The sequence below is a fragment of the Aulostomus chinensis genome, chromosome 15 (genome assembly GCF_037954235.1).
Source record: "Aulostomus chinensis isolate RoL2024-O1b breed Wild chromosome 15, RoL_Achi_v1.0, whole genome shotgun sequence".
NCBI classification, from domain to species: Eukaryota; Metazoa; Chordata; class Actinopteri; order Syngnathiformes; family Aulostomidae; genus Aulostomus; species Aulostomus chinensis.
Window position 1 is genome coordinate 18,932,141 of NC_141334.1, and position 27,805 is coordinate 18,959,945.

The 27,805-nt window shown below is 42.3% G+C and overlaps 1 protein-coding gene across 2 annotated transcripts in view; it reads right to left on the reverse strand.

Annotated features, from left to right (window-relative positions):
• flrt1a (fibronectin leucine rich transmembrane protein 1a) overlaps positions 1-27,538 on the reverse strand; it is a 44,157-nt gene extending 16,619 nt beyond the window's left edge. For both annotated transcript variants that reach the window (XM_086227294.1, XM_086227293.1), the window contains exon 1: positions 26,948-27,538. The gene's annotated coding sequence lies outside the window, so the exon portion shown is untranslated. The remainder of the gene's footprint in view (positions 1-26,947) is intronic.
• Between the last annotated feature and the right edge of the window lie 267 nt (positions 27,539-27,805).

The following is a 27,805-nucleotide window of genomic DNA, read 5'->3' on the forward strand; positions in this document are numbered from 1 at the left end:
GGAGAGTGGAAGCCATGAAAGCGACTTATTACATTCATTCTTTTGTAAAGTTCAAGTTCTTTTTGTTGAAATCAGAGAGCAGTCTTTAAGAAAAGGTCAATAAAAATCATTGTTCTACACGGGTGTCATCATAGGAGGGCCCATCCCATGTAACTCTGTCCCCACGTCCCATCAGTCCTCCTATCATTGCCATGACACTTAACATGACCTTCTGATTCTCCACTCTGACTGACACAGATTGTCTTGTACACCTCCAGTTTCCGAACGGAAATCTTCCAATTGAATCCCTGCCAAACACCCTCTTTGACCTTGACATGATTAACCTCCTTTCAGAAATCCCGCCCTTCTCACGAGCTGTCAATCACCATGACATGTACGCGCTCACTCCAGTCCTGTCCAGACCTACGGCGAGTGTGATCCCTGGGGTTGCTACAGCTGCTGTGAGTAAAATCTGCTGACTCAGACTCAGTTGCTTGCACTCTTCGTCACCCATCTGGACTGCTGCAGATCTGAACTGGAAGATAGTTGTCAATCAACACCTCAACTTGTTGTCTACTAAAGTATCAGGACTTTACTTTCGCTATCTATTTATTGAATCTGTAAGGTTTCGCATGCAATTAAATAGTTTACCGTGAACCTCTGTCATTACCCTTCTCAAACCTCCCACGATTCTTTAGATTGATATTAAATGCAGGATCAACCTGCAGTTTATTAAATATTAAAAGGTACGCTTATAAATTTGACTCCCTGTCAGTTAATCTTCATTTTTATCCCGTGACTCAATATCCCTGGATGATAGGTTAAAGAAATGAATTGTTCAGCATTTGGGATGCTTTTTTTTTTTTTGTAATTCATTTCCATTTTGAGAGTGAAAGTGGATCAATAATACTGTGATGGCTTCAAATTCTACCGTGATGGCTTCAAATTCTCCGTGGACCCTCTGTCCTGGCATGTTTAAATGAAGGCATGGAGTAAGAGGTGTGTCTCCAGATGAGGAATTCTTTTACCAAAGTGTAGCACGCGGTCACACAACTCTGGAAATAGAGCTCCGCTGGGACAGGTTGTGTGAGGTGAGCTATCAGCTTCAATACTACACCTTGTATGTCTACAACAGTGTGTGAGTACACAGTTTTAGCCATGCTGCAGGCTAAATGATGAGATTAGTATTCTCTGTGTCAGCCAGGGGTGCATTTAGAATCAGTGAAATGTCTCAAGGAACTTCTAAATTGAGCAAACTTCTATTTCTTAAAATACCTCAGTTTTGCATCCTCAACTTCCAATATGGGTTTCTTGTCATTTTTTTTTTTGTGGAAAATTTACCCAAAAAATGAAAATTGGACTCTCATATCACAACTTTTTTGGAGCAGAGCGTAAGTTTGATATGTTTGCAATGCATCTCTAAGTGATGTAGCTAACATTCCCTGACTAGCTAACAGCGGCTAAGACAATGTACATTAGCGTACATGCTAGTTTATCCTCAAAGGCTTTATTTTTGGAGATGCTTGATCAAAAGGGATAACAAACAAGTTTATGAGGTCAATTTTGTTTTGTCATTGTTTGTGATTATATATTACTACACATAATGGTTCCCACCGTTAGCCGTTCGCATTCTTGAAATAAAGTTCACTCCTGGATGTGGATCAATGTTTTGTGATGAGTCAATAGGACTGGTTTGGCTTAGCTAATAAACACATTTTTGGTTAACATTAATGGTTTTGGTTCAACTTGAGAGGTTTTAGTCATGGTGGTTATCGTCATTTTTCACATTTTCTGCGAGACTGCTTTCTCTATTGTCTGCTTAGCGACATGTCTGCAATCTTCCCCGAGAACGTTCCTTTTTGAACCACCATGAATCTGTGCAAGAGCATCTCAAGCATAGAAAATAAAATAAACAGATGTGTTATTTTGATGGATTCTGCATTGGAGCTATTTCCCTCAGGTGGACTAAACAAGTCTGCACTGCTTTGAATGCACAGACATACTGATATCAATCTTCTTTGAGAAAGAAAGTGGAGAAGCCAATTTACCTTAAATGTTGGACTATTTGTGCAAGGTATCATCTGTATCTGCACGTTTGTCTATAGAATGCGGAACAAGGCATATCTGAATTGTTATGCACATCTGTTGTTACAGCACATTCAATCTGCTATAAATAAAAAATTCAAATGTGATTGTGCACTGTAAATTGTTTGTCCCTGGCTGTGATTTACAGTCATCGCCAGTGGAGGTGCAGAACCTGAAGCTGAAATGACACACACTACTCTCACACACAGATCGCCCGTGATGTGATCAGACTTTTAATGTGGCAGCACATAATGTCTATTCACTGACGGGGAGGCGGCGGAGGGCAGTGGAGACTAGGATGACAAAGATGACACATAATTGAGACAAAACGCACCAAATGAGATGATTTCACATGAGCGGTTTGTTTGGACCTCGCTCTATCTTTGTCCCGGAGTTGTTCTTGCTCTTTGCTATTCCATGCTTTGCCGTTTCACGGTTTCCTTTGAGGCCCATCTCAATGACAACTGAAAGAGCTTTCTCTCTTCCCTCCTTAACTAGGGAGTGCATCAGTCCTAATAAGAAAGCTTTTACACGGTTAATTAAGAGGCACTGTAATGCAGTATGTAATGCTTAATTTACTCTTTCTCATTCTCCCTCTCGTCCTTTTTAATATCATTCAGAATCAATCTGTCCGGCTCTCTTTTCCCCTTTAATGTGGGCTTTTCTACATCAAGGCCCACTTCTGTGCCCATGATTGTCCAATTTGCTCCATTTTGAGCCTTTCCAATTGGTTCCTCCTCCAGTGACAGACTATTTCTTTTAATTCTCAGTCTTGATGTTGCCAATTCAGTGCAGAAATAGAGAGGAGAAGCAGGGCAGGGAGAAAAAAAAATCTGATATAGAGAAATAAATGGGCTGCATTGGGGAGATGTTAAGATGAGAAAATGCTGGAAACAGGGTGCAGCATTCCTGTTGCAGGAAGTGGGCTTGCAAGGCCTCGCCTATGAGACAAATGTGGGCACGAGGGGAAAGCTGTTAAAATGGAGCGGGCTGGTGTTTTAATGGAAGTGGATGCGGAAACAGACCAACCAAAGTGAAAAGGCAAGGAGGAGGAAGAGGAAGAGACATGGATGTTTAGCGAATGGAACAAACAGAGCGGACACTGGGGGCAGGGAGCGAGCTGAGGTTGCCGTTTTAAAGGTCTGCACGTTTGAACATTAATTAAAAGTTATCCACTGATGAATTGCTCCATGATGAATTGTTTCCCTCACCATAAAAACTGTGCATGCATCCCAGAGGTATAGAAGCAGGCCACTAAATCTGTCATCTGTGTTTTTCATGCTCTCCGCTTTTGACAGTAATGAGCCAAGCCCGTATGATTGGCTGTTCAGCAGCTGATTAGAAGTAGTTTTTTCTAATACATGGATTTACTTTGACATTTCCTATGCAGGAGACTTAATGGCGTCGTAACATTGTTGAATGTGATGATTGCTTTCATTAGAGGTGATTTTTTTTAATCGGTTAATCATTTCATCTTTAAAAAAACAGATATCCTGATGAAACCATGTCATTCTAGACTGAGAGGTTTGTTGAAGCAATTTTACTTCATTTATCAAATTCTTATATATATATATATATATATTATACTGGAGGATTTCCTAGCTGAGACAAAGTTTGTGAATTTGTTTTCATTTTCTGCAAAAATTATATATATGTATATATATATTAATAATAATTAGTTATTCTTTTCACAACTGACCAATCAATTAATGGACTATTTGTTCCAGCACTAATACAGGTGCACAAATTCTGTGTTTCAAAGAAGGGCCTCCCTAAAGACATTGGATGGGATCTGCAATGCAACTCTCTAATTCAGCGGCGGTTCCCAAACTTTTCTGGCCACTCACCCTCTTCTATATCCCAATTTGGTTGATGCCCCCTGAATTCCCCACACCGTCGGGGGAAAGAAATGGAACAATGCTGTATACAGTGAGGAGAAGATAACGTCTTCTACGCTTCATCTGAAGATGAGGTGCATTTTGAAAAGCCTGCATTTATTTACAAATGAATATGTCAGCTTTTGATTTAAAATTTTAGAAGGGAAATATTTATTTACACGTCTTTATTGTGCAGGAAAATACCACTTAAAAAACAGCCCAAACTGCCATCACATTTTTTAGCTCACGCACCCCCTAGTGGCAGCTAGCGCATCCCCAGGTGTGCATGCACCACACTTTGGGAATCCCTGCTCTAATTTAAAGAGGAACTGACTTTTGTGTATTAAAAGTAAGTATTTTTTCCTACAACAAGTGAATGCAACATGAATTTAAGCAGAGCCTGAATACGATGGTATTTTCGAAAGTGTATGCTCTGTACTATGTCTTGTTGCCTTCGTTAATTCATATTCAGCTCATCATGAGACGCACACTCAGGCTTGATCGTGCATGTTGCAAATGTGCACACACAAGCCGCTTTGAGGCTGTTATGTGACGTGAAGTGGGAGACAAACTGCAGAGTTGCAGGCCGAAATGGTTCATGGCCTTGGCTGAGTCTGATAAATTCTGCCCGCTGAGCTCCACTAATCATTGCAGCCTGTCACACACACGCCCCTCTTCCCCAGAGAGTAGACGATCGCGTTCCTGATCTCAGGGCAGCCACTTGCTGACCTCATATAACACACACATGCGGACACACCCATGCAGCTCCCTCCACATGCAGGCGTGCACAATTGATGTATGAATTCCTTGAATGCTTCACAATCACAATACAGGTTGCCTTCTTGTTTGCTCACTGTAAGTGTGTTTCTGGGATGCACGAGACCAGAATCTACATACTAGCGCACTATGAATTGCCCTGTGTATGAATGGTGCTATCCAAATAAATTTGCCTTTGCCTTGCCTTACTAGCGCGCCGATATTTCCATATTATTCTTATATGTTTCCATCATCCCCATCTTAAGTACATACACACGCATGCACATGCAAACACACACACACATACACAAACACACACACACACACATACAAGCAACCACGCTTAGTGTGTTTGAAAGCTGTATCAGTGTAATTGATGCAATGACTGGAAATAAACAGGCAATTTAAGTGCTGGACACCTCACTGCTTTCTTTCTGCCCTTCTCTCTCCACTGCTCTCCCCCACCTTTATACTGCCTCTTTGTGTCCCATCGAACACACACATTCACACACACGCGCGCGCGCATACACACACACACACACGCACGCACACACAAACATGCCTTGTGGACTATCTCACAACTGCACAAGGTGGAATAAGGGACAAGGTCAACATGATGGAGAAAAAGAATGCCATGTGAGACAGCAAGGAAATTAGGCAGGATAAGAATAGAGAGGGACAGAAAACAAAGACTAATGTGGCAGATGACTCATGTCTGGATGGCCTGTTTAATGACAAATTTACAGCCCCACGAGAGTGCAACAGACCATGTCAACCCTTATCAAACAATATTTTCAACCATTTTGTCTTTTGAGCTGCTTGAACAAATATTAGAGCAGACCGTGCGCTATGCTTGTTCTTTCATGCTGTCAGAGGGCTGCATCTCTCAAGAGATGCAGTTTGGTGAGCGCTTTCACCTTCTGAAATGCTAAAATGCCCTCCCTCTTTTTATGATCACTAGCCCTCACTTGCCCTCACCATCTCTGCCCCCAAAAATACAGAAGCTAACCATTCCAAGCATCCCTTGTGTGCATCTGCATCCTGCACTATTCCTCTGGGTGCATCTATAGGCCGACCAGTAACGGTGCTAATTATTAAAAAGCTAGCTGTCCAGAAGTATACTTGCTTGTCTTATTCTGCTCTCGACTGCATTAATATGATCCCACTTGGTCCTGCTGGCGTCACCTGGGAACACTTATGCTGCATGAATATTAAAAGGTTGTAGCCGCATGCGTGTGTATGCAAGAGAGTTAATAATAAACGAGGTCTAATAATTTAATGGGTCTGCATGTTGACATATCCCATGGGTGAACCATAGTGTCTGTACATGAAGTAATGAGAAAAGACTGTGAAGCATTAAACGATACAGCAGAACATGACAAATGGAGAGCAGCAGAAACCAGGACAGCAAAGAGAAAAACAGGGGGTACCATCATTATTGGTAGAAAGAACCCTCGGGAATCCTCAGATGGCCGGGGGAACCCAAAGTCCCCAATCAGTTTTACGGACCCAGGCAGACAAAAAAAAAAATCAAAATAGGAGTATGCAGCACTCCCATGATCTGACATTATGAAAATAAAACTGTGAATGTGAAGGTTTGATGATTGATGATGGCCCCATCAGATCTAGAGGTGGTCAGCAAGAGAACAATCGCCAGCAGACACACGGCTTCTCTTTTTGTTCCCCAGGACTCCTTACCCAGTAAGCCCACATTTTATCTTCCATGAATCCTATCGACCTCCCCATTACTATCACCGTGTCTCAGGGAAAGAAAGCTCAAACTGTAAACACTGTCTGCTGTGACCTTTGACCTTCGCACGGCTGCTCAGCCATATTTTCAGAACAGATGACATTCGATCTCCTTGTGTGGGAAATATCGTTTTTCCTTCCATCTACACGCCCTTGACTCAGCCAGTGAATCAACACAGTCTTGACATGTGTGACACTGAGAGTATTTTACAGATCTAAATACGCATTCACTTCATTACCAAGAAAAGCGGCCTCCCTGAAGCACTTTATGGCATTGTTTTTAAACCCAGTGAGTAAATTAATACACAGTCATGTTACCCATTCAAACACTGGTAGAGATCACAACAGTGCAACCAGCAGCTCTGGACTCATGTCAGTGACTTCATTCTTTTTACTGAAGCTGTGCTTTTTCTTTCTTAAAGAACTATAAACCTGTACCTCCACTGAATTCCATCCATCCATTGACTTCCTCTTATTCCTGCTTAGGGTCATGGGGGGCTGGAGCCTATCCCAGCGGCTACGGGCGAGAGGCAGGGTTCACCCTGGACAGGTCACCAGTCCATCACAGGACCAACACATAGAGACAGACAACCATTCACTCTCACAGTCACACCTACGGTCAATTTAGAGTATCAATCAGCCTCGTCCTCTCTTGATGTCTTTGGACTGTGGGAGGAAGCTGGAGTACCAGAGAGAACCCACACAGGAACAGGGAGAACATGGAGACTCACACAGAAAGATCCTGTGCTGGAGCCGGGACTGGAACCAGGAACCCTCTTGCTGTGAGGCAACAGTGCTGACCACTGCACCACCGTGCCGCCTCCACTGAATTTACTTCAAGTATTTCTGTAACGCTGCTGCCAGTCAAACATCCAAGCTACATATTCGGATTTAATCAGTTTTTAAGGAAAAATCTAAATAATAGACGTCTGGATTTTTAGTGCTACCAATTTCAAATTGAATTACTTTCAAAATGTATTAAATATATATTTTAACAGGCAATTTCATTTAAATCGTTCTATATCTTCAACTGCTGAACGTATTTTATGCAAGTTTTACAGGTGCAGTACCAGATTATTGATTGATTATCTTAATTTTTATAGCTTATGTTTTGTTTGTTTTTTTTACAATTATTATCGTTTTCATAATATGCACACTAAATCAAAAGTATTCTTCCCAACAGCCTATGTTATGTCAGCCTAGGAGGTTGGAGTGAAGAAAGGCAAACGCTGATAATCCAAGCAAGTGTTTTAATGAAAAATTAATTAAAGACGACTGCTTAAAAAACACTGATCAGATTAGTCGACTGGTTAAAAACTACAGTAAAGTTGCAAACAGGCCGATGACGCATGAGGCTGAATGAACCTTACGGGAGGAAGACCAGCACAGCAGGAAGATGGAGGACAGGCAAAAATATTGTTTTCTTTTTATCAGTCTCCCAAATCACTAGAATCAGGTAGTTACAAAGATTTGTTCAAAAGATTTGTTCACATACTTCAGTGCTTGGCTGGTGCTCAAACTGCATCGCCCGACTCACTGAACTGAAACATGGCAGAATGTTCATGATTCAGCTCAGGATCTGCAGCTTCCAAACACACCAGACTCTGTTAGCCATTGGCCCGGAGAATACACAGGGATACGCTTATCCAGTGGGAGACGTACCAATCATTTCGGTAAAACAGGGTCCAAACTTAAAAGTTCATAATCTGATCTGTCTGAAAATGAGACTGCAGATGGGACTGTGACACCGATGAAACATCCGCAACAGCTTCATGGTGTGTTCAAGTGGGAAGCAAATAGTCAATCTCTATTTCAACAAAGTGGAGATAAAATACTATCAGTCACATTGAACTGCATGTGACAACTATTGGATGTTGTGGATTCTGGTTCGCTAGATCATCATCGCAATAGATTCTATCTAATATTAGTCAGTTTGAGCTGAATGAATCCCCTGGAAGTGAGTTTTTACCCGTTGTGTTACCAGTTAAAGTCAGACATCCCATTTGATACCTGGAGGTAAAGATGCAGAGGACGAGCCCTGTCCTCAGGCAGAACCACCATTTCAGACCAATCAGGGGTTGATGATGATGACAATCAGGGAGTCAAAGTTGCTCATCTGTGTCAAGCAGGTGAGGATGAGTGAAAAGCCAAATGGTGAGTCTCACAATAACAACATGAGGATGATGAATTTATCACGACAGGAGTTATTAAGGAGTGGGAGAGGAGCGGATCTTTTTTTCAAGAAAGGAAGCACTAATAGAAGGTGTAAAACTATTAAACACTAAAAAGTCACGTAAAAAATTTCCAAACAAATATTTACACAAATGTTGTTTTTTTTTCATTTCAAAATGTCAAGCCCACCCCACCCCCCAATCTGATGTGTTCCCCCAGAATTTCAGCCCTCATGGCAGATTTTTAAATATACTGTGTTCTTTTTCTCTGCAAACCAAGTGACATCTCACAACTGAGATGAGCAATCCATCAAAGTGACAATCAAACTCAGCGGAAATCAACTGTGAACAAAACCTTATCAATCATCTCAAAGTTCATATGGCAAACTTTTTTTTGCAGCAGACAGTTCCTAATCTACACATCCAGCAGATACGAGGCAACATTTATCACTCATTTACAGTCGCGCGTCAATCAACCTGTCCAACCGTCAGATAGTCACTCTCTCCTGAGCTCGTGGCATAGAGGCCCTTTTCACAGCGCATCATACACAAGCACCACTGATAGAAACTTCAATACAGTAACGTTCAATTTGGTGTGTCACTGGCATGTAGAATACCAGCACCCTGGATTACCTAAACGGTACAAGGCCATTATTAATGCTATTACCTACACCTGTGTTTATCCTGCCAAGACATTTCAAAATGGGCACTGTGAAAAGGGGCTGTTTTTAAAGTACTTTAGCTTGGCTCCAGCCCTAAATCGGAGATTTCAGATCTACCAAAAATGACTCGTTTGACCTGAATTGAATTCCCAGTTAGCAAATCAGTGCCTTTAAATGTGAAGACACAGTTAACTCGGGCTGAAAGAGTCGGAACACCGAAGCAGCGGTGAAGTTAACAGATAGATCTGATGTGGGTACTGGAGCTTTAATGAAAAGACTCAAAGACAGATAACTGCTCTAAAAACACAACAATATCACCACGCGTCACTGTGGCTGTTTTGATGGCAGTGCTGACCGCAGCGTACCGACTCCTCAGGTTGCTAGCTTGGTCTCACCAACAGGTGGAGAACACAGACGGGCCGCAGTCAAGGACAGCCTTACGTAACAAAAGCAGCCGGCAATAATTCATTTTCAATGTGAGCCTGCGACAGAGCTTTTGGCACCTTGGCATCAGCTGGCAGCGTGATGACAGCGTCTAGAGTGCCTATTTGAAGTTGAGACAACTTCAACTTTATGCAAATTAGCAGCGATGCCACTGAAGTAGTAACCAATCGAAGACGGGGTATGATCCCCCTCTCCCTGCTCTCCTTTTCTCTCTGTTCCAATCTGAAAATGGAGGAGAAAGTCATTGTAACTGTCCCTGGATTTCCAGAGTTCTGTGATTCATCCCTGTCAGTGTACAGAGATGGGAACCAAAAAAAAATATGATCTGCAGAAAAGACAATCAGACGGAGTAAGGATGTATTTCTTATAATCACAAAGGTAAGCTATTACCACAATTATGAATGTAGATTCATAGTAGTTTTCGTGAATAGTCTACTCAGCACAAATGTGATTTTGAGAAAAAAAGTCATAATATATATATTTTTTTAAATGCAAGACATATAGACATACATTCCTTAATAAATATACACATTTAATACATGGACAACTTGTTTCCTGTGACGCTGTTTGAATGACCCACCCCCTGGCCTCAAGCAGCCAGCGACCCCAGCAACTGCTGCTGCTGCTGCTGCTGCCCGGCAGTCTTTTGGTGTGAGTCCAGGATTACGTGGGTGAATCATGTTTGGGTCCACCACTGAGGTCATGAGAGCTGATATAATTCATTTATTGTTCATTTTGCAGTCTTTCATCTCTCTCCGTTTCCACTAGCTCAGCAGTATCACACAACGGTGGCATCGAATACTGCGGGCAGATTAACTGTACCAGTTGTTACAGGTAATGAACTGCAAAGTCCCGATATAAACAGAATTTGATGACAAAACATTCCGATCCTGGTCAGCTTTAAAAAAAATGTGCATGACAACACTGACCAACTTAAGCCATATCTCCTCCTTCAGTATATCTTTATTAAGAAATACTTTGTAATACTGATACACATGGCAGTGTATTACTGTTAATGAGAGTACCACAACATATTTAGCCTCTCCAAGCCCTACAGACAGAGAATTCAACAACTAAACGGATCATAATGGAATGTCCTTTAAATGTGTCTCGCTGCTTTCTGCTTACATTTTAGCACCGCAGCCTCACAGAGTCCAAACAAGGTTCTTAGCATACTGAAATAAATGGAAACCTCTAGCTGATGGACAGTATACTTCATGCAATTTGTTGCTAGGGACCGAAAATGAACACAAAGATACGTATGGTCAATATATATGATTATCATGTATGGGTAAGCTGCAGGATTGCTGTTTCCCTGTTCTCTTCTTATTTGTTAGTTGGATGCTGGATTGGCTCCAGCAGGTTCTATTTCCCAGAAATATCTCTCTCTCTCTCTCTCTCTCTCTCTCTCAATGGTCCCCCCTTCACACACCAAAGCAACAGTGTACATACACACACTCTCTGCAGTGCTTTTACCTCATTGACCACAGTATAATACTTCATTAGCCATATAGCAGATTTTACCTCTCTAAGTGAGATTAGCTGCCTTTGTCTCCTTTTTTGCATTTGAAAAGCTCCATGCCGTAAACCCTCTCACGTCACAAAGCCAATAGTCTCAATGTCAGGAAATTTTATGTTTTCCTGTTATTTTGCTTTATTCTTTTATTCGGAGAGTGTGCTGGAAGTAATCCATGGCCGTAAGACCGACTGTGACTGAAAAATGACACAAAGGATTTCCAGAGAGGTCAAGATCTCTTGTTACACTGCTAAAGAAAATAGAAACCAGATACTGGTATGAACAAGATACAGTGCCATTCTTTTAAAGCTCATAAATAATCAAATGTAGTGTAATGTGTTTATATATACATTAAAGAACAGTCTTGGGTAAGATTAAACACCTACAGTATTCAAACTGCGTGAGTCCGTTCCATAAAGGGCAGCCATTTTTCTTTCCGCACAGAGAAAAGTTAAAAAATTCAGGAGGTTCAGGGCCACACAACTCCATTTTAAACCTTCTGAGAAATTTTCAGCGCAATTGATCATCGCACTTCATTTCACAAAGCACAAAGCCTGAAGCAGAGACACAGAGAGAGAGAGAGAGAGAGAGAGGACTGCTTGATGGCAGTAGGAGGGAGGAAACCTGTCCATCTGGGCGCCGTCTGTGTGGGCTGATGGTTATTGCACCCTGACAGGGCTTCCTCACTGCAAGCGGCTGATGTGTCGCTGTAATCTGACCAAGTGTGGATGATGCAACAGGCTTGGATCACTTCTATTTGCACAGATACATATCCACTCCAACTCTCAACAGTCAAATTAGACGCCTTTCAGCTGCCTTATCAGAGAAATATCTATACAGAATGTGTTTACTGTTAAGCAGCAGGGCCATCACGAAATTTTGACTTGACTCTAATAAGCACGGTTGTTCCGTTGTTGAATGCAAACGCAGCCATGTGAAATATGACATGCAATCACGTAATACAGTTAAAAATGAGCAATACTCAGGCAGAACTGACTTTTTCTTGTTTTGCAGCTATTTAAGATGATTGCTGTCCTCGTTTCCATTATCCTGCTCCGACCTTGCTTGTGTGAATTGGAACTAGATTCCACCGGGCATGGATCTTTGATGGTACGTCTGCAACACGGCTTTGTTCAATCCTCAGTGTGCCTTCATAAGGAGCAGTTCAGAAGCAGTGCTTGACTGTACAGACACATTAAGTGTGGAATTAAGATTGCCTTATATTTCCCCTAAACTCCCCTAAATCCCAACTCTATGATCCAAATTACTTTTCCAGCCTTGGCATTTTGGTGTTTTAACATCATTTTTTCCCCAAAATGTACCTCTCAACATCCACTATGTAAATCCGCTGACCCCCTGGTCTGGCATTGATTACTGACAGGAAGCTCCATATCATTCCTTTAACTTACTTCCTGTCCACCTTGACTTGCTGCTTCTGTTAAAAATACACAAAGGGCATCATTTCGGTGGAATTGATCATTCCAAAATGCACTGCAGCACATCTGTTCGAATCGCGCAGCCTCGTCCAGAGAAGCCAGCACACAAGCCAGCATTCCCTGGTGGAATCCACAGGTTAGTACTTCCATTTGGTCGGTGAGCTTTACTGAAACTTTATTGTTCTCCAGCTGGATTTGCACTGGCAGCTTTAGAATTACACGGCCAGGGTCTTAAACCCTTTTGGTCAGGGTGCTGCTGCTTGCAAGCATTTATTGTTGTAGCTTTAGAAAACTGAGAGGCTATGAGTGACAGTAATCAGCTTCTCATCCATTTTTCAATTTTGTACATCCTCATCATACTTGGAAATCACCACAGTATGCAAATCAGTTTGGCTGTTGACCAGTTCTCGCAAGCTTTCACTTTGGCCACATAAACAGATTTCCTGTAACAAGTCGATTCCGTTGCTAGCAGCATGTGAGCACTGCTCGGGGAAAAACAAATGTGAGCTCAACTTTTATGCAGTTCATGCAGCTTCATACTGAGCTTATTCCGCTCAGGTCTCCTTGCAGTTGTTCTGCTTGTGAGCCGTTTCACTGAGCTTTGTGTGATGGTTTGTGAATTATTCATTTAAACATGATTGACCGCAGGATTGAATTACAGGACTGATTGATTAGTGGGCTCGTAAAATGGAATCCCAATCACCAGTGAAACCTAAGTGTGACTTAAATGACTAGAGGACGGAGCAGCCTCAGCATTAAGATGTGCAGTGCAGAGCCGCTCTGCTCCATGACGTCTCTCATTTCTCTCTGTAAAACCATGTACTGGATGCTTGGTGGACTTCACAAAAAAGAAGAAAAAAGACTCAATGAGGGAAAATTCTGATTAAACCATAATGTCCTTACACTGCAAATAGATGCGACACTGTGGGTTTTTTTCTCTGCGGGACCATCGTCCTCATTAGCCCTTTCAGCCTTTTTGTTTCCGTTATGGTGCGGAATCACTCGATGAAGGAATCATCTTAGCTTTGATCACGACGCATCTCCCCAGCTCAGGAAGACAGTGACAGTGTAGAATAAAACAACACACGACAACACAGCAACCAGCTGGGTTAGGTTGATGTCCTGTTGTTGTTTTTGGCACACTTGGTATTTACATTGTAGTTGATATTGTCCCAAATATGATTATGTCAACCTGTGAGTCCAGTTTGGGGCCGTCAGTGTCAAGCCATGCACGATAGCGGCTCAGAAGTACCTACGCCTGAGTAGCTCTTTGTTTCTCCCCTGATAAACGTCCCTGAAATAGGGGCTGGAGGGACACTGTGAACACAACACACACAAATACGTGGTCTACCAAAACACAACCTGTGAGTTCCTGCTGCAGAAAACACCCCTAATATATCTGAGAATGTGTGAGGTTTTGTGTCAGACCGCTCTTCATCTGACAACGAAATACTGTATATGCTGGACTGCACTCCTTCCTATTTGAATTGTCTTAATATTGAGAGAACATTATGTCTAACAACTGCAAAATGGCTGCAGTGTGGTATCAGGCAGCTGTCCACGTCAGCGTCTATCAACTAAAAGTGTTTCTTTTAACCACTGGCAGGCTCAGGTTGTTGTTGATTCTCAATGTCTGATATTGTTGAAATGATCCACACATAGATTTATTTTGTTTGTTTAAGCTTTCGCATGAAGTACTGGTTTTGAGAGGAGGAGGAGAGGTCATGCTGAAACCTACCTGAGTTGAACGTTTAGTCAACCGCAATAAAGAGTAACTGCTGCAAAGAATACATTTCCCAAGTCATGGAGGACGATTTAGTCATTTGGAATTGAATGAGGTATTTGAATCAACCCAAACCCAGACTAATGGCTAGCAGGAGATAAAGAACTTAATATCATTTAATCATAACAGAGTAATCAAAAACTAAAACTAGATCAGACTTGAATGCAAACTAGCTAGAGGTGAAGAACAAACGCGACGAACGATAGATGATCTGATAGAGACTGACACACAAACTACAACACCATCTGAAGTAATCACACAACAAGAAAGAGGCATGAGAACATGAGGGCACTCGGAACAAGGAAAAAAGCAAAATCCATAACACAGTTGTGCAGCAAAAGGTCAAAACTGACATCTTTTAAAAAGTCCAAACTGAAAATCAACTGCCAAAACAAGACAGTGACCACCCGTTCCTATTTATTGGAGCTGACGAAGCACTGGAAACTGCTGTGGGTGCTGTGATCTGTTGCCCTGACTGAAGAGCGCCTGTGTTCTAAAGAGCTGGATTGTTATTATACCAGTGATGAGTCCAACAGTGAGTCCATCGAGTGAGTGAGATTTCAAAGATTCAATTACATGGTGGACACACGTCTCTCTCTGTAGGTTCTTTTCACTGATGCTGTCAGATAACAATCTCAGCCTGTCGGTGGAGGAAGTAAACACTTCTGGAAGACCAACTTTGACGTGGATAGTTGCTCCAGGCCATTTTGTGCTTGTGGTCACACTATTAAATCATTTTGGTGTCTATCAATCATTGATCAAAGGAAAATAGAGTTCAAAATAAAAAAAATATATAAATTCCATCCATTGTCTTCCGCTTATTCCTGTTGAGGGTCGCGGGGGGGGGGCGGAGCCTATCCCAGTGGCTACGGGCAAGAGGTGAGGTTCACCCTGGACAGGTCACCAGTCCATCCCAGGGCCAACACATAGAGACAGACAACCATTCACACTCACAGTCACACCTACAGTCAATTTAGAGTATCAATCAGCCTCGTCCCCTCTTGATGTCTTTGGACTGTGGGAGGAAGCTGGAGTACCAGAGAGAACCCACACAGGAACAGGGAGAACATGCAGACTCCACACAGAAAGATCCTGTGATGGAGCCGGGACTCGAACCAGGAACCTTCTTGCTGTGAGGCCACAGTGCTGACCACTGCACCACCGTGCCCTTTTTAAAAAAATATATGCTGTTTGATTGAAAAGGAACCAAAAACCGGCAATCATAAAAAATGTGTTTTGCTAATTGTGAAAAATGCACATTATGATTTCTTTGCGTTTTGAATATCTCATATTGTCCGACCACCAGTCCAACAGACAGTCTATGTGTGCACCATCTTAGAAGACAAATGACTGAAACTGAGCATCACTCATCTAGCTGCTGCCAAATAATCCTCTGACAATTCTTTAGTAGATTAATGGCGGCAGCGCTAACATGGAGCCACTAACCATCACGGTCTCTCTACCGTTTGTGTCATACTGCAGTTCAGCAGATTTACAGAAAAAAAAAACCACTGACATGTAATGTGTAGTGGCAGCTGCCCAGTCTATGTTAATATATAAAAGTCTCAGGTGTTATTGCATGAATGTTTGTTAAATGTGCTAAACAACTACTGAACATAAAATAGAAATCCTCCTGCAGATTGTTGTTGCTGGTAAAACAGACAAGACTCTCTCTCTCGCTCTCTCTCTCTCTCTCGCTCTCTCTCTCTCTCTCTCGGTCTCCCCCATCAAAGCAAAATAACAAATCTCTGTATCCCTGGTTTTTCATTACTGCTTGTCTTGCTTCATCCCTCAAGGTTGAAGTCTGAGCCTTGTGTTTTTTTCTCCCCCCCCCTCTTTTTTCCCCATTCGTGCATTTTGTGTATTTCTGTGGACGCACCCTCTTTCTGAACAAGAATAATCCTAGATTACACATAGATACTGAGTGTGTGAGCATCATTCCCCTCTTGTTTTCCTTAACTGTGTGTTTTATTTAATCTCATGTCCATTTTCTTTGCAATCACTGACCTCAGCACTTGAATAAATTGTTACCAAATTCAGCAATCCAGCCCCAACAAAAGACTAATACATCTTGGATTTTCAGAGCCGCTATTCAGCCAACAACCGGAGACCCTGACCCGAATCACCTCCTATGCTGGGTGAGGGAATGAAAAGCAAAACTAGCTTCCATTGGGGAATTTTGAAAAGAGAAAAAAGGAAAAAAAAAATTATGAACAAATAATAACGGCAAGGGCTGCTCCTTTTTCATACTTCCTGTTTTTGGCAGTAAGATTTTCAGATATTGAAGCTCAGCATTAGCTGCACTGTATGTTTGTCATGAAGTGTTTTTGCACTGGGGGGCGCGGGGGGGATGGCACACACTGTTTGCATAATAGAAGGTGCTGTTTGCATATTGCAGAGTCATTATAGGAGATGTCTTCCTTTTACTGAGTGCAATAAACTCCTGAACATAAAGGCAAATCTTTTTCTGTGAGAGGAGAATGGCAAAGATGATTTCACACACTTGATGAGGCAATCATACAAATATCTTGATCTTATCATGTCGCATAGGGGATAAATCCTCATCTCTCTAAATTCAAAGCAGCCCACACGTAATGATTCTTTTTGGAGTCGATTGTCATCCGTGTCCGTTTTGCGGGAGCTGCATTTCTAGCCTTCAGTTCGAGCCCCTCGTCAACGACAGGCCTTCTGTTAATGAAGCTTTACATGTTTTAATGCATTATGGCTCTGTGGTCAGCAGGGACTGCACTGTGTATTGCATGTTTATGAGCTTTGAGATAAAAAAAAAAAAAGAGCAACAACAGATACTGAGCACGCACCAAGTCAGTCAAATGTGTATCTTCTCAAGTCAGCTGGCACATATCTGCACTTGGGTTGGCATGCCCACTGTACCCTACTGGCTGCCAGCTGTCACTCAGGAAGGCAGAAAGATGGAGGATGGAGAACAAGAGGAAGAGGAGAGACAGAGATAAAGGGAGTGGCGATGATGATGTGAGGACACCAGCCCTGAGGCATCCGTTCTCTCTTGTTTCTCATTTGTCTCTCTGATGATAACAGAGACATGGCAGCTGGAAAGAAGAGAGGTCGATGTGGGGGGCGGGGGGGGGGGGGGGGGGGGGACAAAGTTACAGGGAAAGAAGGAAGGAGAGCGTGATATGGAAAGTAAATAGAACCATTTTTCAGTATGATGGGGAAATTACTAAATATGCAGGTCACAACACACAAAGGTGATTCTTAATGTGTTGGTCAAGTTCACTATGACGGTCGCTATATTCAACTACTGTGCAGGACTAGCAGTTTACCCACAGCCTGTTGGAGAAATTATTGCAGCACTACAACAAATTGGGACAGACTGGGGAAACCTGCTGTGTACAAAGAGAAGCTCCAACAAGGTAAATTTTACAGTGAATTTTATACTCTTGAAGGTTAAGATTCACTTCGCTCACCTAATGAGGTGGGCTAGCCCCGCTTCGCTACGCCAGCCGTGATGACAAAGCACAGATTAATCACGAAGGCACACAAACTCACCTGCTACAATTTAGCATTCAGGACGGAAAAAAAGAATATTTAATTTTCATGATAAGCTTTTATGATGGCTGCACAAACAAATCTGACGCTGTGACGTCTCTCTGGCCTTTGCACCATCGATCACTGGTGTCAGGGGTGCACAGCAAATTTAGCTACTTCTTTTTTTTTCGGGTGTCTGCAGCAAGAGGTTTGGCGGTAAAAGCCTTGTATATCAGCACATCCTGCACAACAGATTTATCATGAAGATGCCTGATGTACTTTGCTCTGCTGCAGCACATTCACAGATTAATAGATTACATGAGGCCTTTTATGTTACATGACAGGGCATGCTGATACTACTTGCTCGTATTTCACCTCATGGGAAATATCAATATTTAATACCTTTGGCCTCTTTAATAGTTTGCAACCGAGAGGCGCACTGCAACTAGAGGGATTTTCACAATTTTCAACATTATTTGTATCATTTCTACCTGAATTGCTGTGAACTTTTCACAAGAGTTCTGTGATTTACAGTGTATGCAAGGCTTAACAGCACCGTAAATCATTTCATGACACATTGTATGACACTGTATGCTGGATTCAAATGCTTTAGTGCCCACAGATTTCAGTACTGCTGGGCCTCCAACCATTTAGAGCCACAACATACTCAACAGACAAGTGCTGGGATTTCAAAGGTGGCAGCTTTCTAAAATACTACCACGAAACCCCAGCAGTTTCTCTGGAGTTACACAATACGATTTAAAAGAATCACATGACATGCAAAATACTTGACAAATCCAGCATGTTCATGTACAGGCTTAAATGAAACACGGTTTACAGGCCTGCATGCAACCGCAGCATGTCCCATGTCGTATTAAAGTTCGAATCATGTTTTTTTGCCATTTTTTCGAATTAAAAACATCTAGAATAAATCAAATCAAGTTCAAAATCCACAGAAAAATGCTTCCAAAGGGACATCTTGGCTCAGACAACCCACACAGACGAGGAGATTTTTAATACTGCACTGAATATGAGCACTGTTATTTCTCCTGCATCTATTTACCAAATGCCTGGTCTTAAAATGAAGGACAAATTAAAACTGAGTGAGGACAGTGCGCTTTATCTCTCCCTCCACATGTAATGTACTTTATGAGCAAGGAACTAATATTGCCTGTGGTGCAATACAGGCTCTTTTGAGACAAACAAACTTTGATTTTATTCTAGCTCCATAAGCTCTCACAAGTCGCTTCAGGCTACTGATGTCTGTTCCCACAACTATTGTTACACAACAATCCAGAGATTCCAGAGTGCCACTCCCTGAAGTCAAACAATTTATCGGACAGCGTCGATGAGGATAACGACTGCACTTCTCACACAACACATTTCAACACAACCCAATCTCAAACAAAAATGGTAGTGGACTCATTTTATATCGCGCTTTTCTACCTTAGCGGCGCTCAAAGCGATTTACAGTACCATCTCATTCACCCATTCACACACACACACACGCACACACACACACACACACACACACACACATACATATATATATGACAGTAGCTTTTTGAAATAACATCCACAAAATAAGTTTTTATAATAATGTGGTTCGGTTTAGTCAGACATTTTGTCGAAGCTATGGTGCAGAACATTACATCATAGGCCCCGCTGTAGCCTACTGTCACGAGAGACGGAGTCCACCCTGGACTCCAGTCCATCACATATAGACATACAACCATTCACTCTGACAGTCACATCTACAACCAATTTAGAGACTCCAATAAACCTAAATTGCATATTTTGGTGTTTTTGGGAACCAGAACACCCAGGGAGAACCCACACAGGCATGGGGAGAACATCAGCAGTTGGATATAATCCCAGGAATTGCTTACTGTGAGGTAAGCACTGACCACTGCACCACCACATTCTGTTCAACACCAACACACATCATGAGATTTCTTAAATTTCAAAAATGTTTTTATATCTTTAAAATGGCGGTTGCTAACAAGTGGCTGAATGAGACATGAATCATGTCAGAGATGCATTCATGGCAGAGGTTTATTCATCCCCTACCAGCATCCTGAACAGACAGGCCGTTCTCTGCTCCTGATTGGGTCGTACTCGTTGCCATCCAGGGGTCTCATGATTGGATGCTTTGCCTTGTACTCATTGGCCAGGTGTCCACTGAGAGCGTTGCAATGTGTGCAGCACCAGAAGGCTAGCTAAAGCTTATGCAGTTATGAATTATAGTTATATGCTCTTTTAAGTGTTAGTAATACAAGTGTCTGCACCTGTGACATAAGAACATTCCTACATTGTGATTCATTTGAGTTGCTGTTGATCCACGCCATCAGCACCGGCATAGTTCACTGTAGTCAGCTTTGAAAAAAGGTTAGCTTAGCTGACTATAACTGTTTTAGCCTTAGATGCTCATCTCTAACACTCCTCACATAGCAACACTCCTGACGGACCCCACCCTCGGCTACATACAAGGCAGGCGGCTTTTCACTAGCCAATCAGAGGCAGAGTAGGGCGTGTCTCCCCTGATTGCAGGTAGGAATAAAATAAAGCCTCATGACATAGTGTGCACATCGAGTCCTGATTGCTTTGTGCATCTCGACTCTTGAAATGGTCCTTCAAAAATCATTAAAAGTGGTGTTCATAAATTAAGATTGTCACTATGAACAAAAAAACGTCAGTCTTATAAACTTTTCCAAAGAGCTTACTTTCTGCAATGACCATGGCGACCAGTTTCAAGGTTAGATACGCATCAAGGTTTGGGTTAATTTGGGGTCATGTGGTGTTCGTTCGGTACTAACCACCATCCAAACATGCCCCCTGAGAGCCCGCTGTCATGTCACATTGTTAAACCAAAGAATTTGTGTGTCCACCTTGAAAAAGAATCCTAATTTACAATGACACAGTTCTCTACAGTGTCAGCACATAATTTAGCAAATTACGTGTCACCACGACACAATACAGTGTTAATAGCTCCAGGTCCCTCTTCTTTAAGATCCCCCTGTCACTACAACTCAAAAACAAATGTTGAAAACATTGCACAGACTGATTGAGTTTTTAAAGACTGCTTTCAAGAGTGCTTTCTTCTTCTGTCAAAATAGCAGACATACAGTACTCTACAAACGACTCCAAAAGATCAAATGGATGCAGGGGGCTGTGTTGCAGTTATATCAGAGCTGATGTAATCAGGGGGAGATATGCGCTGCACACACAGCAAGACTGAAGCATAGCAGGGGAGGGAAAGCGGTTGCTGCCCAGTCTCTTTAGTGATATGGTGAAATTGTCAGGCTCTCATCTCTGCACTTTCATTGACTAGATTCAATTTTATAATGTGGGCTTAACCCTCACTTCTGCATATTTAGGAAAGCTTGTGCGATCACAGGCTTTGCTGTCGGTGTGTTGTAGGACAGGCTGGTGGATATCATACCCCCGCAGCTTTGACGTTCTAAATGTGATCATTCGAATAGATTTTAAACCTGACGTTATCTGTTCCAAATAATAATTACGGCTATGGACTGCAACACCTCCAGCCTCTCTGCAAGAGGAGAGAGAGAACAGCTCTGTGTGAATGTTCCACAAAAATGAGTCTTTTAAATTCTGTTGGAGGTATTTCTGGTGGTTACTATATCATATTTCCAACTAATCTGCATCAGCATTACAACAATCTACATACAGTAATTAGGGAACAATTGGAAATGTCTAATTCATGTCTATTTGTATTTTATTTGCCTTGGATTTGGAGTGCACGCGCTGATTCCGCCATCCTTACGCTGCCAAATAAATAGCCCTCGTAAAACTCAGACGTCTGCCGCACAGGTTGGCAGCAAGTTTACAATAAATGTCTCGGTGAAAGACAGTGTTGCCAACTCTTCTGCAATCAAATAAACTAATAGATGCTCAAAAAGTCACACGTAGAAGATGATACAACACCGTATTTATATATAAATGGCATTAATAGGTATTTCTCATCAGAAAGAAGGAATTTATGACATGAAAAGGAGTAAGATGGAGTGGTGAGTGAGTCATGAAGATGTCACAATCCGGCCTGTCGCATGTCCTCGCCAGCTGACCAACACTGATCTCATGAGCCTCAGTTTGTTCAGCCATAGTTCAATGTGCTGTTTACCCTGCAAATGTACAACTAATTCATTTGTCACCACGGCCAAAGATAGAGGCTGTCCAGCTCAGCTCAGAGGCCTGTAGCAAGGAAACCAACACCAAAGGCCTCAGTGGTTCCAGAGCCCTCCCCTCCCTCCCCTCTCCTTCTTCCCTCCCCTCCAAGGCATCAGAGCTGTGGAGAAGAGAGGGGCTGTGTTTCTGTTCTGCTGCTGCAAATGGCTCAAAAAGTGGTTTCCATCAAAACAGCCAAAACAGGGGATGTAAAATTGCTTTTAAAATATGTCAAGTCTCTTAAAAGCTAGTGTATGCATGAGGACATTTTGCTGAAATTAGATTTCTAAACAAGGCTGAAAATTTGTTGAAATACCAAATACCAAGGGTGAAGAAAATTTGCAAGTCTTCGTGAGAAAAAAGCTATCAGATTTGTTAAAGTTCCCTTGTTACCCAATTGCACAATGTGTCCCACTGAGATATAGATAGATAGATAGATAGATAGATAGATAGATAGATAGATAGATAGATAGATAGATAGATAGATAGATAGATAGATAGATAGATTTTAGAACAAACCATTCTCTCTGTATCTATCATTTGACCATGTGCTCAGACATTCTTCCTTCTTTTTGAAGAGCGGTGTAAATTCATACTCTTGAATTCCCTTAATAGGTCTACAGTACTGAAAATGACACTGTGGCATTCTCGGAATGACACTGTGTATCAGTTATTAGAATGAGTAACGTTTTCCATCATAATCAACTTATTTCTATGAGCTGCTTTTATCCTGTTTCTCAATCCACCTCCAGTCTGTCTCTGCCCACCACAGATACGGATGGGAACTGGTTACAAATGGTCTGATCCGTTGGAATCACAGGCCTCTGAGTGTATCAATTCATTTTATTGTTTTTTTTCCTGATGGATGTGCTTTGCAAATCAAAAGAATCGTGTGTCTACACTGCTGCAAACGAGCAACACGAGAGAGTCATGGCAGAGAGGAAGAAATGACCCGAAGCATGGCTTTATTTCACAAAGAAAGAGTGCGAGCTGTAATTAAGCTTCACATTTGAACCACCTCGGGGTTAACATGGTATGTCATCAACCTGGACGTCAGCCATCTTAGAGATATTGAATATAAACAATACAAAGCAACTGTATTTCAAGCATAACACATTGCAACTGTTCCTAAATATATTTCTCCATTGGCTGTACTCATTGGTAGGGCAGAGTGAATGGACCCGAAGCACGAGGAGTGCAAAAAAAAAAAAAGAAGTCTGGAGAGGAGGTGTGCTTACAGTAGTTGGCGAAATGGAACCAGAAGTTCCAGGGCAAGAATCCTGACAAAGTAAGTTTGTTTATTTCTTGTCAAGAAATATGAATGACGACTGAATCCTGATCCTAATCCTGAAGTGTTACAAGCATGCATATTAAGCTGCTGTTTCTTACATTCTTAGATGAGCGACTTCAGCATGACCTTACCCTGATCACAGCCACAAACCTGACTTCGTCACATTGAATGGCCTCAGTTGTCTATGCGCTTCGTGAAAACGGTGATGTCCAGATATGGAATACATGGCAGAACAAATCCAAGTAAAAGGAACCAGCTCACATATGGATCTTCAGCACCAGTTAGCTGCAGGTTCTCCTTTCCTGCTGTCTCAGTCCTTTGCTGTGCATTCTACCAGCTCCGGTGCTGTTGTTCAGCTATTTCAAAATCTTACAGTCATCTTCATTAGAGTACCGTATTCAGCGACAGAATACAATACATTTGGTATCTCAAATATGGCTGCACCTCCAGGCAACTGACAAAATCATGACATAGCTGCAAATACTCTGGGTGCCGTGGTTCCTAGTCTGTACTTATTTCATTCCTCTGTGTTCTCTCAAAAATGTAAAAATGTAAATGTAATGCTCTTGACATTAGCAAATCAAACAGTGACTAGACACAGACATGTTGCCATGGCTAAGAGTGCAGTTCTCTTTATAAACACTGCAGATGTGACAGTGAGAGGTTTAACCACAGAACATGCTTTCAGCTGGCTGTCACAGTGACTGTGTGGTGGGCTTGGAGACGCTCCAGGGGGGACATCACATGATTTCTCTCTTTCTCTGACAAATACTTTACCCTCTCACTCGGGCACATATCGGTTTAGCATGAATCTGTTGTCTCGTATACTGATGTATACATGAAAGTACTAATTTAGGTACCCAACCACAGTTGTGATTTGCTGATCATTTCGAGTCAGCTTAGAATCATGAGGAATATGTGTCGAGTATTCAACACTGTACAAGCACAGCAATTCCAAATGAGCGGCACGTCCTTACAGATCACCGCAATCTATTTTGATTAAGAAAACCTAGTTGAAAATATACATATATCTATACAGTAAAGGTTTCTTTTTTTTCCCACACAGGAACTGATGTTTGTCAGGAATCATTCAATAAAGAATCAGACTGATAAGCAGGATCATAACAGCATCGGTATGTATAGAATCTTATCAGTTTCCATTTTTAAACAGTCACTGCAGACCATCAATTTCTCAGCCGTAATGGCTACAAAGGGTAGCGGGGCGACTGTCACTAATGACCCTGCTGTCAGGAAAATAATGACTGCGCTGTTATGTTTTATAGGCAGGAAGTTCTCATTCCCAGTGGAGGCAGTAGCTTGGATCTGTTGATGTTGAGTTGTTTGGCAACCTTCACAAGACTAAGATCTGAAACATAGTTGAAGTCTTTGCAGATTTTATTCTGCACCATTTAATGTTTGTGCCAATTCTGACCAGATTTTTTTTTTCTACATGAATCGACTGTTGATATATGATGGAATCTGCTCAGAATTCAATGACCTACACCCATTTGAAGCCACTTAAAATGACCATGAACCATTTGGGATCAAGCTGATCTCTGGCAGCTACCATCTGATCTGCTACAGGTTGCCGAGTAAGACTCACTTCCAGGGAGCTGGTCATTATAGAAAGTAAGCCCCTGGGTGAGCTGCAATGGTGAATGGCCCCTATACATTATTACACAGCTGCTCAGCAAAGACATCCATCTTCTGATAAAATATTCAGATTCAAATTTGTTTTCTTTAATGCAACGCAGTAATTAAGAAGACAGTTGAGCAGTGGGGCTACAGAAACAGAGCAACCATGGCTTCTCCCGAGAAAGAAGAGGAACAATAGAAGCATAAATAAATCCAAACAGGCGTGCTGTCCTGTCTCTGACAGGCAATAAACAGGATTCTGCTCTCAAAATAAATCACCGTTTAATCTGGGTTTGCTGTAACTAAGGAATTACTTCAAATAAACAAATATGAAACTGCCACACACAAAGACCCTTCTGCTTCAAAGTGTAGCTGCTCTATCTACAAATAAATGAATTAGAGAGCCAAAGTATCCAATAAGAATGTTAATGACCAATCCTTTAATAACACCGGAGGAGGCTGCATTGTGTCTGAGGTGATCATGCAACAGCAAGTGTTACTCGCTTGCATATATCTGCTGATGTATGAGTAAGCCATGCAAATCAATTCAGCAGCACTCTGCAGCTTGAGCGTTGCAGCTATGGTGCAACTGAGGATTTGTCTTGAAGTTGTTGGTAATCAGCGAGGCCGATCTCCGTGACTGCCAGACGCCAGCCTCGGTGCCAGGGAGTCAGAGGGTTGCCCATCCAAGAATACCTCTCCCAACTATCACAAGATGAAATCCTTTGGAGATGCCATCTGTTTGTCTATCGCCCGTGTGTCCCTCCCTCATTGCAAGTTCTCATCGTTCTCTTTTGTTTTCCTTTATGACAAATCTACCTTCAACCAGCCTTATCTGCGCCGTCAAATTCAAGATTCGATGTGCATCACCGTGACATTCATCAGCTCCTAAAATTTCTCCAGGAGGTTTGATTTAGATGAAAAAAGAAGATTAAATCTAATGAATCAAAACACGTCAGAGCTGGTGAAATATGATACAGATATTTTTATACACAATATACTCCAAAGGAATGTTTTCCATTTGTCCACTGGTTGAATGATTGTCATTCTTTTATTGATCAGCCAGCAGTGGAGCTCTTCCCTGTTTATCTGACTGATCCCTGTCTTTCTAGTCGTGATTTGATTTCTTCCAACGTGCAACCCTTTTATCATCTTGCTGGGAACATTCCCGGACGGATTCGTTGCTCACGTCTGTCTAGTGAGTCAATGAATACCAGGTGCTGGGGGCATGGCTTGAAGGAACCCCACCTGACCAACTTAGTCAACCCAAAACCAGAATGGTAAGATAAACACGCCAGATCAGTTGTTGTTGAACTAAAAAGACTTAAAAACTTACATTTTGCCTCTTCAATATGAGGTTTATTCCTCCACAAGTCATATAGATAGATAGATAGATAGATAGATAGATAGATAGATAGATAGATAGATAGACAGATAGATAGATAGATACTGTAGATAGACAGATAGATAGATAGATAGATACTGTAGATAGACAGATAGATAGATAGATACTGTAGATAAATAGATAGATAGATACACACACAGGCACACACACACACACACACACAGGCGCACACACACACACACACACACACACACACACACACACAGGCACACACAGGCCTTCAAGTACACCATACCATTCATCTGCCAGCTAAGCCCGCATCCTCAATCAACTGGTTTGGCAAAGGCAAAGAGTCGCTTGTATTGTCTCCCACACAGACCTGATTGTCTCTTCCTCCAGCAGAAGATAAAATGTGTCAAATACCAGTTGGGCTAAAGACGCAATAAAACACTTACGAGGTGTACATTTGGCCTGATCGGAAGATGAACAGCATATTGGCAGTCGTTGCACATCAATCAAAGCTCACCTCCTGGATGGTGCCTCCGATGCTCTCTCTCTTCCTTCCTCTCTCTCTCTCTCTCTCTCTCTCTCTCTCTCTCTCTCTCTCTCTCTCTCTCTCGACTGATGCAAGTGGCTCCGGTTTGACCGCACAGGTCCTCCGGTGTCCTCCACAACCAGGTGTGACCACAAGCTCGCCTTGTTGTATTCCCATATGTTGTCGCCAGAGCGATTAGGAACGCTCCAGTTGATCGGTGACTGGATAGCCCCGGTGATCATGTGCTGCCAGCTTCCCTCTGTAACTGCTCCCTCCGCCCGTTATCTCCCCGCTGCGGCACTGGCTACATATACGCGGGGAGAAAACGTGCGCTGGCTGGATAACTTGTGCGCCTTTTCATGGCAATTAGTCGTCGGACCGGTCCTCGCCTGCACGTGCGTGCGTCTTTGTACAGAAAAAAAAATGCTGGCTCTTCTTGCTAGATCCGCTTTTTGCACCGCATGAATGGCCCCGGAGACGCTGTACGTGGATTATTTTCCGAGAGAGGAGGGAGAGGGGGGAAAAAAATCAGCTGGCTGACGCTGGAGAAGATGGAGAGGAGAGAAAGAGTGAGGCGTAAAGGATGGAGAGGATTAAAGGAGGAGGAGGAAGAGGTGGCTCGCTCTCGCTCTCCCTCTGTCTCTCTCTCACACGCACACACACCTGTTTATCTCTCTCTCTCTATCCATCTATCTATCTATCGATTTATCTGTCTGTCTGTTCATGTGTGAATGAACAATAACTCTCGCTCTGTACAGTGAATTTATCAAATCAGTCCATTTGGCTGTTCTCGTCCCTTATCACCTCACTGATTGATGTTGTTTTGCATCTTCTCATTTATTTCTTATG